Consider the following 14830-nt stretch of genomic DNA (forward strand, 5'->3'; position numbering starts at 1 on the left):
ATAGTGTTAGATTTGGTAATGATCCACCTTGTCCAGTGAAAGATAAAGGATCAATAAGATTGACAAACAAGATCATGTGTGGAAATGCTTACTATATAGAAGGACTTAACTTTAATATGTTGAGGGTGCCACTATTGAATAGTTTAGGATATAAAGTTAAATTTGAACACAAGAAAGAGAAGAACTATGATGCTGATGGAGAACTCATTAGAATTGGATATCAGACAAGAGGTAGTTTGTTTTATCTTTGCATGAATCAAACTACTTGTCTTGTTGCACAATTTGATTATGTGTGGCTATCGCACAAAAGATTAGGTCATGTAAATTTTGATAACTTGTTTAGTAGCAATAAGATGGAAAGAGCTAGAGGTTTACCAAAACTGAAGAAGCTTGATAATGTGATTTACAAACAATGTTAGTTAGGCAAGATAACAAAGTCTAGTTTTAAGAATAAGACTCATAGTTCAAAATAAAATTTGAAATTAGTTCATATTGATCTGTGTGGACCAATTGATGTGCAAAGCTACAAAGGTGACAAGTATTTTATTCTATTTGGTTATGATTACTCAAGAATGATAATAGTTATGTTTTTGAGAGAAAAATCTGATGCTTTTCAAAATTTTAACTATTATTTAGAAAAAGTTGAAAAGGAAACTAGTACAAGCTTGAAATGTCTAAGATTTGATAGAGGTGGAGAGTTTACATTAAATGAATTCAATAACTTCTGCAATGATGAAGGAATCAAAAGACAAACTTCTACACCTAGGACCCCTCCAGTAAATTGGATAGCTGAAAGGAGAAACAAATTTGTGATGAATTGTGTCAGAGCACTGATGATGGAGAAGAATGTTTCTTTAAAATACTGGAGAGAAGTTATCAGTATAGCTATATATACCTTGAACTAAGCATAAGTGAAGAAAGGTACAAATTTCACACCTTGTGAATTATGGTATGAATACTCACACAATGTCAAATATTTTAAGGTATTTGGAAGCAAGAGTTACACTCTTAAGGAAAACATAAATAGTAAACTTGATGAAAAAAATGAAGAAGGTATATCCCTAGATTATTCCATAAGAAGTAGAGCTTATAAAGTGTTTAAGTACTAACACTAAAAAAGTTGTAGATAATGCAAATGTAAAATTTGATGGAGATACAAAAATAAATGAAGATGAAGAAAAGAAGGAACCTGAGAATTACAAAACCTTTATGTACTACTATGAAGGCATGTCGACTAAAAAAAATGATATTTTAGCTACTAATCAACAAGAATCATATACAATGGATGTCAACTTGCATTCAGGAGTTGAGTTACAATCAGAAGTTGAGGTGCATTTTTATGTCGAGATCAATTTACAAGAAAGGAATATTGATTTGTTGACCTTATGGTCAAATAATTTGTCAGTTAATGAATCAACACTTAATAGATTGATTGATTACATTGCTAACAATCTTTACAATTGCTATCGAGCTTCACATTTAGATAGAAGAGTCTTTCAAGCTTCACAAAGTCTGTGGAGCTCTTAGTGAAAGACATTTAGGAAGTACTATTAACTAAGCTCTATAGTGCTAACTAATCTTATCAGTGTCTACAAGGCTAGCAATGTTAATGAAGTAGAATGAAGGTAATGTTGACTAAGTTGCAGTGTCAACCAAGCCCTTCAGTGTCTACTGAGTTTTTTTGTATTTGTCAAGTCACCCAATGCTAACAAAATTCATGCTACTCTAGAGTGATCAATATGTACCATGCATCGATATCAACCAAATGCCAAATCTTCCTAGGTTGACAATGTTGCCAAGTGTTAGAATATCACCCAAGTGGTCTTTGAAAGTTGAGTTACAATAGTTAGTTGACTTAGTGAAGATTATTTGAATTTGGTGTTGTAGCCGACTTCAAAATGTAATTAATTTGATTTGTATATATATAACACATCTTATCATATCCAAGCATGAGTGAGTAATAAGTAAGAAGAAAAATGAATGTGAATTAGAAGACAAACGATACAAGTAGTATAAGGGAAAGCAAAATCTCATCTATCATACCAAAGTGATTAGTTTTCATCAAAGGAATATCATATAGCAAATCAAGTTGAAAATTAGAGATCAGCTACCTTTTCATCCTAACGAGCGTGTTAGTAAATCCTCTAACAAGGTGGACTTAACAATTTTATGCTAAATCTCCTAACAGAGTGCATACATCATTGTATTTTATAAATCCTTTCACAAGGTGGACCTAATAGTCCTTATTGCTCCTAATAGGGTAGATCACTAGAAGTGATCATTGTATCCTTAACAGGCCAACTTTATATTGCTATCATAAAGCATTTTGGTATCATCCCTACCATAGTTTTACTTTCTATTTGGAAGGTTTTTGGGTTACCAAATATTGTGTCAAGTGTTATGAATGTTTTATTGCTTGTAGTCTTTCATGCATGCAATTAGATTAGAATAAATTATGAAGGATTAATTGGTAAATAGATGTGAAAGTTTTATTGGTTCCTAATTCACCTGCCCTCCCCTCTCAGTTACCTAGGCCCACATACATTTCCAAAAATTGGTATCAGAGCTTTTGGCTCTCATGTCAAAAGTTTAGCAGCTTGAGAAAAGATTAGAGGCAATGGAAGTGTATAGACTAGAGAAAACTATTGAGAATGAAAAGTTTGAATTGCGATTGGCCATGGAACAATTCAAGAAAATGAAGGAGTGGCTCTCTCAATCCTTGAAAAGAAGAAAAGACCTAGCACAATAGATGAATAACAATTTGTATATTGAAGAAAGTATTAAAGACATTTGTCAAGACAAAAGTTTAGCTAAAGCTAATGCAACAACCAAATATCTACTTAAAAATAATCTTACTTTTAATGAAGAACATAGAAAACTAAAAAGAGAACAAGAAATTCATTTAGTTAGAATGTGTGAAGACATCGAACAAAAGGACAAAGGAAATGAAGGGAAAATATTGCCAACTTTAAAGTTAGAAGAAAAGGACAATGAAATTCATCACTTATCTCTTCAACAAGGAGATTTGATCAATCAAATCAATAATGAAAATCAAGAGCTTATCAACTCGAGCATAGAGAATGAAGGATTTTAGAAGGATCCCAGCATAGAAAAGAAAAACAATGAGAGGATAATTAAATCTCAATGAAGCATGAATCAATTGGAGAAGAAAACTTAATTTAGACACAAAGGTAAAGAAGGTTTAGGCTATAAAGATGAAGGTGAATCATTTGAACAAGGAGCTAAAAGGAACAAATGACCCACTCGTAATCATTGTGTAAAGATAGGGCATACATCAGAGAAGTTTGGGAGTAATGGGAAATCAAAATTTAGTAAAAAATGATATAGTTGTAACAAGCTAGGACATAGAGCAACTGAATGCATAGAGAAACCTAAGTTTGAAGGAAAGTGTTTCAATTGCAACAAACAAGGGCACAACTCTTTAGAATGCAAGACTAAGAAATGGAATCTAGTAGAACATATTGTGAAAGCTATATTTGGTTAGGATTATAACACATGGTGTAGATGCCACTATCCATGGAGATCACTAGAACTATGATTCAAAGGATGCATCTCATATCAGTTCCATTCAACAAGAATGAAAATCCAAATTAGTATTTTAGATACACTAGGATTACTGAGTTAGATAATATTTGAAGTAATGTCTCAAGACCTTACAGAGAAAGGTTGGGTTGGAAGACCTTATTGAACAAGGTTGGGTTGCTAGATCTAACTAAGCTTGGATACATGGTGAGTTCAGACTTTTAATTGAGTTTTGATGGTGTAAATCGTGTTGATGGACTTGATCAAGCATCTTATGACTATCAAAATCAATATGTTGTCACCCAACTATTTATCATATGATGCATTAATGGTGAATCGAAGACAAATTTTGGTTAAAAGATGAAACCAAAAGGTTTATTCTTCACCACACATTTCAAAGAAAATAGAGTAGAGAATTTCTAAGCCCTCAAGAAATTTAGAGTGATTTTGGTGTGGATTTTTTGATGGTTTTATCAGTCATTCATCGAGCGTAATGGCATCTTCATCTAGAAGCAATGTCAAAAAATGTTCTGAGATATTGATCAGAGGTGTTGAACCAAGAACCATAGCATTCAAACTGTGTCCAGTAATTGTGGAGGAAATTGATACAGTTAGAGCTCATTCAAAAATCCCTCTGAAGGTACTTATAATTCATGACATTAGGTCATTATACCATTGTTTAATTTTAGAATTGGGTACTTTTGAGATAAATCAAAAAATATGAGGGGATATGTGTGGATGGAAGTATGAAACTTGAGCATAAGCATTTGGAGATAGAGGGATTAACTCACATTTTACATATGCCGAGGGGTTTCCAAATCAAATAAATCATATTTATCATGAGTTGTGTCCACAATATGCAATTTTGGTTTGATCAACCTATTTAGATAACAATGAAATTGATTCATAGGGTTACTAGGTTGCCGAAGCTCAGCAAAGAAAAAACAACAAAAACCCTAGGTTGAGCTAAACTAGTAAAGAAGACCCTTGTCGAATGGGATGGAAGAGGTGTAAAGTTGAATGGAGTCACAAATATGGAGATCAAGTTTGGGATACATGCAATTACACACAAAATCTATAGTTTGAGCAAATTGAACAATGTTACTTGTGAAGCTATTGACCTAGCATTCAAGGTGGTCAAAAATAGGTTGTCATTTGACCTTGCCAAGTTATAGTAGAATCAAATAAGAAAAAATATGGAGAGCTCTAGACATCAAGTACAAATCCTTGTAAGTTTGGATCACTCTTAACCTATCTATTTTTTTATGTTCAAAAGTTTTTCTCTTTGAAAGGCACTGTGGCATGGAAGAAGGATATACCTATTGTAAATGATATAAATAACTTAAATGGGAAAAAATTTTGAGGGCATCATGGATACATACTTTGAGACATTTAAGGAGAGAATGTAGAGCAGATTTAGAATTCCCAAACAACTAGTTGATGACTATGAGCAAAATATATCTTTCCTTATGGATTGTGACAACGTGCATATACAGGCAGTGATGCTAAGGGTGGCATGGGTGAAACCTGTTGGATATGAGGTGAATATTGATGATACAAGAGACATAATTGAGGCTCTTGTAAATGAGCTAGTGGACCCTAAGGCACCATACTTTGGTACCTATGAAGAAGCTAAGGCAAAGATTTCTTTAGAAATCAAGCTTCCTCAAGCCCTAAAGAGAGGAAGAAAGAAGGTGGAGAAGATTTTGAAGGAGAGAAAGAAATCTAGTTTCCCTCTTCTATTGTTAAAAGGCAAGGGAAATGACTTAGAAGAAGAAGAAGGAGAAGAACATGCAGAAGAAGAAGAACTAGAAGAAGAAGAACCTCTTAAGAAAACTGGGAAGGTTACAATCTCAAGGGCTACAAGGTCCTCTCCAAAAATATTCACAAGAAGACTTGCAAAATTTAGAAAGAAACTAAAATTGTAGGATGGTGAAGAAGAAGATGAAGAGTAGAAAGTTACATTCAAAAGGTCTGCCCCCATCTTTGATAAAATACTGAAAAGGACTACAAGATGGTGGAGGTCTGTCTGATTTCAAGTTTTTAAAGTATGAATCAAGAACTAAGGAAGCAAAAAAGAAAATTAAAGAAGCTTTAGTGGCTAAAATGGCTAAGTGGAAGTACCCTCCAGAGGAACTAAAAAAGTAAGTTTCTAATATCTTGCTAAAGGTTGTTACACATCAATAGGAAAATGCTTTTAATATTGCCAGGGATGTCAAAAAATAGACCTTAAGAAAGACTGCCAAATCTTTCTAACAAGGAAGTGAATGAAGCATTGAAAAAGAATGAACAAAAACTAATTCCTAGGTTCGATTCATTCTTGATTCTGTCAAATGATATTGAATTAGTTGTTAAATCAAACACAATTGCATGGAAAAATATATATGGATTGCATAAGCCTATTGAGGAGGTTGTATGAATTGATGATGAAAAGCATGATGAGAAAGAAGATGTGGAGAAAGATGATGAGAAAATAGATAATGTAGAAGGAAGTGATGAAGAAGATGAGGAGGATCAAGAAGCAAGTTTAGATCTTCCTTAAATATAGAGCATTCAAGACTTAGATCTTGAGAAGATAGCAGCCGAGGTAATGGCCTCCCTCCCTCTCTCTCTTAGAAAAGCCTTACTACTATCTAGCTCAAAGATGATTGCTACCAATTTGATTGAGGTAAACATTATTCCACCAAGCACCCAATTGATTGTTGGAGAAATTCTACCAAGTACAATGATAAGTATAGATTCCACCAATCCATCAAATGAACAATAGGCTCCACTCATCTCAGCAATGGGCTAGACTGAGTCTCAGCAAGGAATAGTAAGTTCTCCTACTAATACTACTATTTCTCCATTGAGCAATGTTGGTTCTACTACTATTGCAAGTGTAATGATAATTGATGTTAAGCCTCAACTGAGCATTGAAGATCTGAGAAAAGGAAAGGAGAGTATTCCTTTTTCTACTCAAAAAGAAAAGGGTAAAGAGGTAGAAGCCTCTAATAAAGAAATTGATCTAGAGGAAGACATTGTTATACTAGATTGGGGTCTCTCTAATCTAACTCTTGATCAAATGGATACCCTTGGTGAGTTATAGAAGAAAAGAGTCAGACAATAGAATCTTAGAGAAGAAAGGAAGAATAAAAATCAAGTGCTTGAAGACATTAGAAGCATATTTGTTGATGCACTTAGTATAGAGGTTGATGACAAGCAACCTATTTTGGATCAACTTGTTGATATTGAGTGGACTAGACAAAATTCTGTAGAGGGTTTAGAGGAAGTTTGAAAACAAAGTTTTGAAGAAAGTGGCCAACAAAAGATTGCCATTGATTAAGTGAAATTATCCACTATTCTTGTAAATTTTTAAAATTGTGTTAATAATGTTGTTTCTTTATTTGTTAAGTTGAGTGATACATCAAATTTCACCAAGGAAATAAAGGATAAGTTATCACAGATAGACACCGATTTGAAGGCAAGTGCACAACAATTGTCACTTGACCCTAGTACTAGTTCTGCACATTTTGTGAAAACAAAGTATCTAACAGAGTTACATGTAGAATTATTGAGGGAAGAAGCTAGAATAAGGGTTACACTAGAAATATTTAGAGTTTCATAATTCCCTACATGGATGTAATACAAAAAACATATTGTGCATGCAAAAACATTAATCCATGAAAGCAATTTTTCAATTACTGATCACATGATGGAAGTATCAGTTGAAGTATAGATAACATTGGAAACTTCAAAAGTTTTGCAAGAGAATTGGGAAAAGACCATGTCCATGATTTTTAAGGTAAATAGTGTTCTCCTTTCACATTTAAGTATTACCTTGTAAATATGCATTATTATTTTTTGGCATTTGTGTCAAAACCAAGAGGAAAATAGTTATTATCATACTACATATTGCATATGTAAATATGGAAGGGAATCCAAAGGGAAATATAGATAAGGGAAATGCAATTAATTATATATATATATATATATATATCTAAAAAAATTTGTCAAAACTGATATGCAGATCATAGCGTATTGATAGGGGGAGTTTTGAGTAATATTTTGAGTATTCAAAATCTTGGTATCATAAGTGTTTTTGTCACTAATGTCAAAGGGAGAGATTGTTGACCTTATGGTCAAATCATTTGTCAGTTAGTGACTAAGCACTTAATCAGGTCAATTAATTGCATTTCTATAGAGCTTTATAGTTGTTATCGAGCCTCACATTCATATAGGAGAGTCTATCGAGCTTTAGACAGTCTATCAAGCTTCACTGAGTCTACTTAGCTCATTAGTGCAAACCATGAAAGAAGTAGTGTTGACCAAGTTGCAGTGTCATTCGAGCACTTTAGTGTCTGAGTTCTTTAGTATTCACCAAGTCATCCAATGCTAATCAAGTTCATACTACTCTCGAGTCATCAATGTGGACCGCGCACTAGTGTCAATAGAATCGTAGAGCTTTTCGAGTTGACAGTGTTACTAAGTGTCATAATATCACCTGAGTGGTCTTCAGAAATTGAGTGCATACTTTATTGTATTGTATAAATCCTTTCGCAAGGTGGACTTAACAACCCATATTGATCCTAATAGGGCAGATCACCAGAAGTGATCATTATAAGCCTTAATAGGACACCTTAATACTACACTCATAAAGCATGTGGGTATTATTCCCACCTCAGTTTTACTTTCTATTTGGAAAGTTTCTGGGTTACCAAATATTGTGTCAAGTGTTATGAACTTTTTATTGCTTTTAGTCTTTCATACATGCAATTAGATCATAATAGCTTATGAAGGATTAAATGTTGAATAGAAGTTAAAGTTTTATTGGTTCCTGATTCACCCCCCCTAGTCACCTGGGCCCACATACATTTCTAATAGTAGTTACCTAATAGAGAAGTACACAATGAGCCTAAGATTGAACTTCATGAATGATATATTGTTGAAGAAAGAACACAACCACAATTATCAAGATATGTTATAAGATATCATTATGTTGAAAAAATCATTGGAGAGAAAGAGATTGGACCAATGAAAAGGAATAGATTAAGAAATGAGACATATTTTTTAAGCATACATAAAACTAAATAAGTGAAGGATGCATTAGAGAATGAAGTCTGGAGTCAAGCCATGAAAGAAGAAATTGATTAGATAGAGAAGAATAAAACATGGACACTAAAACCAAGACTAGAGGACAAGAATTGTATTGAAAACAAGTGGTTGTACAGAAGAAAATTGTATAAAAATGATGAAGTAAAAATGAATAAGGAAAAGTTAGTTTGCAAAGGTTATGCACGAGAAGAGGGAATTGATTATGGAGAGGCATTTGCCCCAGTTGCAAAATTGGGAAGAGTAAAAACTTTGCTTTCTTATTCTGCCTATAAGGGATTCAAAGTTCATCAAATGGATGTTAAGTCAACATTTCTGAATGGTATATTGGAAGAGGAGATTTACATTGAACAACATGAATGATTTGTTGATCCAAACAATAAGAACCTAGTGTGTAGACTACACAAAGGTTTATGTCATTTAAAGTAAGCTCTTATCTTATGAAGATTAGTTTTGATAAGACTAATGAAAACAAAAATCTTTACTTGAAGACAAAAGGAGGTAAAGGAATTTTACTAGTTGAAATATTCATTGATGATATCATATTTGGAGGATAAAATGCATTGTGTAAGACATTTGCAAATGATATGATGAAAGAATTTGAGATGTCTATGTTTGGAGAAATAATGTTCTTTGTTGGATTACAAGTTTATCAAATGAAATATGGTATTTACATTAATTAGTCCAAGTATCTAAAGGAAATCTTGAAAACTTTTGGTATGGAGGATTCAAGACCAGTTAATACTCCCATGGTGACAGGACATAAACTATCCAAAACTGATAAGTTTGCTGAAGTAAATCAAACATTGTATAGGTCTATGATTGGAAAATTACAATATGTAGTTCATGTTCCTATTCAAAAGATGAAAAATTTGGATGCAAAATTCTAACTTTATATCTTTGTGGGATATTTAGATTCCACCAAAGGATATAAATTTTATGATCTTGACACAAAGCAATGGATTATTAGTCGAGATGTGGTGTTTGATGAATGGGGAGTATGGAAATAGAAGAAATAAGTTCAACAATCCAAACCATTCATCATGGGTAATGAATATGTTCAAGTCCCTCCTCTCCTCACAAGCTCAAGTGGAAGCTCAAGTCCAAGTCCACCAAGCTCACCAAGTTCCTCTTTAGGTAAAAGTTCAAACTCACAATCTAGTCCAAGTTCCTCACAAAAGTTTAAATGAAATATATTAGAGGAGTTCTACTATGGCTTTATTTGCTAACTTTACATTGTTAAGTTCCATTAAAGTTGAACCTTTTGTGTATGAAGAAGTTGTGATGGAACCAATGCGGATTGATGCTATGAATGAAGAGATGCATGCTATTGAGAAAAATGATACATGGGAATTAGTTCCATTTCCAAAAGAAAAACATGTGATTGGTGTCAAATGGATTTACAAGGTGAAATATCATGCTGATGGTTCTGTGGAAAGACACAAAGCTAGATAAGGGAATCACACAAACACCTAGAGTAAATTGTTTAGACACTTTTTCTCTGGTTGCTAGGTTTGATACAGTTAAAATTATATTGTCTATTGCTACTCAAAACAAGTGGCTAGTCTATCAGATGGATGTAAAATCAACTTTCCTAAATTATTATATTAATGAATAGATTTATGTGCATTAGCCTATTGGCTATGAAATTTTAGGAAAAAAGCACTTGGTTGCAAGTTGAAAAAAAAACTCTATGGGTTGAAGTAAGCACCACATGCTTGGTATGCATGAATTGATAGTTATTTCTTGAAGAAAGGATTCATTTGAAGTCCTTCAGAGCCAACCCTTTATATCCAACATGTTGGTAATGAAATTTTAATTATTTTCCTCTATGTTGATTATCTCATTTTTACAGGTAATAGCCCATCTCTTATGGAGTAATTCAAAGAAGAAATGAAACAAGCATTTGAGATATTAGATTTGGGACATATGCATTATTTTCTTTGGGTAGAGGTGTAGCAACAACCTCATGGTATATCCATTTCTCAAAAAAAGTATGTTTCTGATTTATTGAAGTGGTTTAGAATGATGTCATGCATGACAGTTGCTACCTTTGTTGAAAAGTTAACCAATGATGATCCAAGTCCCCGTGTTGATCTACATTATATAGAAGTTTGGTTAAGAGCCTCATGTACCTTACTACAATGAGACCTAATATTATGTATGCCATGAGCCTCATCTCTTAGTTTATGCAAGATCCACGAGTCTCATTAGTGAGCTACCAAAATAATCTTAAGGTGTGTGAGTGGTACACACAATTTTGATAATCATTATTCTCCCAATGATAAGTTTGAGTTGGTTGGTTACATGAATTCTAATTGAGTTGGTTCAATGGATGATCAAAAATCAACCCCTGGTTATGTTTTCTCACTTGGTTCTAGATTTGTTTCATGGAGTAGTAAGAAGTAGGCAACCATGGCTCTCTCTTCAACAGAAGCAGAGTATATTGTAGCAGCAACAACCAGTTGTCAAGCAATTTGGATTTGAAGGATTTTGGAAGATTTGTATTTGGTTCAAGCACATCCTACAACTATTTTTTGTGATAATATTAGTGCCATTGCAACAACAAAGAATCAAGTGTTTCATGCTAGATCGAAGCCCATTGAAATCTACCATCACTTCATTCAAAATTTGGTTCAGAATGGTATCATGGAGTTATAGTTTTGTCCAACTTCTGAGCAAGTTGCTAATATCTTCACCAAAGCGCTCACTACATCCAATTTTACTACCTTGAGAGCTCAACTCGGTCTCATTCCCATTGTTCATGCAGAAGAAGATTGAAGGCATGCACTTCACTGCTCGCATGCACCGCTCTATTGCATGCACATGTAGTGGTGATGCATTTCAATGCATTCAAAATGTATTAATTTAGATTAATTTATTTAATTTTATGTTTAATAAAACTGAATGTTGCAGATAGCTTCATAGGGATCATTTATTATTATTTTTAATTATTTGTTAATTAGTTTGCATATTATGCAAAACTCTGATTTTCATGCAATCTCTTTGCATGCTATTGTTTAGGAATTTTTATTATCTTCATTGATCAGCAGTCAAGGTTAAGTGCTTTAGTTGATTTCTTTATAATGTATTCTGTATTTTCAGAATTATAACACACAGTTTTTATTATAATTTCTGTTGTTGTTTATGCTTTGTTTATTATTTCTTTGAGCATTAGTATATCATAAGAACTTTTATTTTTAGATCTTCAACCTCTTAAGGGTGCACCTTATTTTTTATTTCACCTCTCTTTCAATATAATCCACCTCCCTTTTGTGCCTGTAGACCCTCTTCGACCTGACTGGAGACTTCTCTTCGTATGTAGGAATGGTAACCTTAGTCCCCTTTCCTTTCTTCAGCTTGGAAGGTGCTTGCAGTGTAGTGATATGAGGTAGAGACTTCATATAGAAACGCTTGCGAACCTATTCTTTAGTTAGGTCAATCACATGCCGAGCCCTGTGCAAGATGCCATTCTCTTCCCTATTTACCTTGGCGAGAGGTTGGATGATGTTATTCCAGGATGAGATGAAGAAGTCATCGAGAATAGCGACAAGAAAATCCATATGTTCGTGCAGAAGTTAATAACTGATAAAAGCAAGATTCTATATCATTATCTATTATCTATTATGAAGGAAAGTTTTTCCCGCAATTCTTCTGAAATCTTCTCTGCTGAAAGAGTGACTAGCATACTTGTGGACAAGGAGAGGAAAATCATCTCGCTTGCCTTCTGATTGAGTTTCTTCCAATGTAGTTGGTTTCTTCACTTTCCCTTCAAGCGCGAATGATAGATCCTGCTCTTATCAGTAGTGAATACATTTCCACCTTATACGAAACTCTGACCTGTGAATTTCTCTAAAGTGACACCAATTTTCCAACCAGCAAAACCACCTATAAGCTGTTATACCGATTGCAAATTATAGTAGAGCAAATGAAATGAAGAAAATAGAATAAAGAAAAGAAGACAAAGAAGACACAACGCGCATTAAATTTACAGTGCCCTACCAATTAACTACATCCACTTTGAAACATGAAAAATCTTATTATTCATCTCAGATTTGCAAAACCCATTTGTAACAGAAAATGCATTGATCTGAATAGATATCAGCCTTAGCAGTATGTGAATAGATTAGAGACTTGACCATTGGGCATCGTCTCTCAGCAATATCAGCTGTTGAAGCTTGACAATGGACTTGAAGAGAAGCTTTCTTTTAGCGCAAATTATTTCTGTATTAGAAGATACATTGATTTTTTTGGTTGGCTCAATTGTATTGTGAGCAGCGAAGCCGAATTGAGGAGGAGAATGCTAGACTTCACTTGAAGGTATCAATGTTTTCTCGTCTTTGGCATTTGCATTTCTTTGTCCTGTATTCTTCTGATTCATTAAAACAAAAGGTTAGTCTGCAGGTTGAACAGTTGAACTGCGCTCCAATTCGGAGAACAATACTGCAGCGGAATTCTTGTTGATTGAGCCTTCGGAGGCTCATGATCATCCTCAGTCATCTGGTGGTATACATAATTCTTGCACTTCAATGAGCCGACACAAAACAAGCACTATTCAGCACAATGAAGTTTCAGACACTTTCTTGCAATTGGGGTTGGTTAATTCGGCGTTTTATATTCTGTTTGATTGGAATTATTGGTTATTTTTCACTGTTGATAAGATAATTACGAAAAAATTTGTTTTCTGTTTCAGTTGTCTATCTCAAACCTGGTTTTATATTCATCATCAATTCTTCTGATTATGGAGCTTATGACCTGAATTACGATAATAATCGTTCTCTATACTTGTTTTCGAGATGAAAGATACACATTATGTCAAGAACATTAGAATTATAAAATTATTTGCCGCAGATACTAAAATTAAAATATAGTCAGGGATTACAGATTTTACGTTGACTTGGAACTGTAATTTAATTCTGATTTTATTGTGTGATAGAACTTGGATAACTATTCGTTGGCAAGGATTCTCATATTTTTCTGATATTTCATAAGCTTTATCCGCAGAGTGAAATTATTATATATATGTGATGTCATAATAAATGTGACTGTTGTCTGCAACAAATGGCAGATGGCTGGCCTCTATCTTTCAGAATCAGTTATGCTTTAAAAGCTGTTCTATTTTTTTGTGCTGTCTCTGTACTCATTCCTGGACAATTGTATTTACTGAGTTTAAAAGAAAAAAAATTGATGCCGTGATGGTGTTCCTTGAATTTTAAGGTATACTTAAGGATGATGGATATAACTCCCTGCATTCAAATGGGCAGGATATAAGTCAGCTGTGATTCAACACTAATATAATATATTGAATTTCTGATTTCCTTCGGATTTTTCTATTTAGAAAATTGCATTACATTTTTTTAAGAGAGCATTTAAAATTAAACATACACTACTGCCACTGAATTCGGATGTGCTGATGCAAAGTCTACTTGGACATAAAATTGTCTAAGAGCAAAATTCCTAACCCTTCTTGGTGAATATAGATAATAATTGCTTGATAATCTTTGTTTCTCTGTGAGAACGATCGGTTCGTGTCTCCTATTTTTCCGGTAGATCTCTTATAGGCATAAGCAAAATAACTTCACCGAATTATTGAGAAATTTAAAATATTTATAATTTTATTTCCCTGTGTTTACGCTGAATTGTTAATGGAGTCAAGCTTCCACAGTTCTGGGTTAAAGAGTTGAGTTTTCAACATTTATAGTGTTGAGGAGACTAGTTTAGAATAATTCTTTCTTCTCAAATTTTATGTGCAAAACAAAAATATTCAACTAGAAATATGATTTATCTTTTTATCTCCGTAGAAATATAAAGACTATTAATTTTTTAATTTTTAAAGATTTTGATAATTTCAAACTTGAAATATGAATTATATGAAATTTATTATACATCAATTTTAAAAATACAGAGGACTTGTATTACTTGTTTAAAATTTAAAACATAGTTAAGATGACATGATTTCTAGTAATTATTCATTATCCTTCTAATTGCAAGAAATTTCTCACCTCTCAAACTTCTATCTTAGTGCATGTTCTCATCTGCTGCTAGGCTTATTTTTAGGAGTAATATGTGGAGTTGATGACCCCATTAAAATAAAATTTTGTGCTTATTTTTAATCATTACTCTCAATTTTTTTTTAAAGAATAAATTAATATTATTTGTTGTAAATAAAATATAGATGCAAAATGTTATGCCAATG

The 14830-nt window shown here is 33.2% G+C and overlaps 1 pseudogene; it reads left to right on the forward strand.

The window, feature by feature from the left end:
• LOC149533976 (MADS-box transcription factor 23-like) overlaps positions 1–13373 on the forward strand; it is a 290054-nt pseudogene extending 276681 nt beyond the window's left edge.
• Positions 13374–14830: the final 1457 nt, after the last annotated feature.

Source organism: Cupressus sempervirens, chromosome 10 (assembly GCF_028749045.1).
Source record: "Cupressus sempervirens isolate cs-2001-9-10 chromosome 10, ASM2874904v1, whole genome shotgun sequence".
Classification (NCBI taxonomy): Eukaryota; Viridiplantae; Streptophyta; class Pinopsida; order Cupressales; family Cupressaceae; genus Cupressus; species Cupressus sempervirens.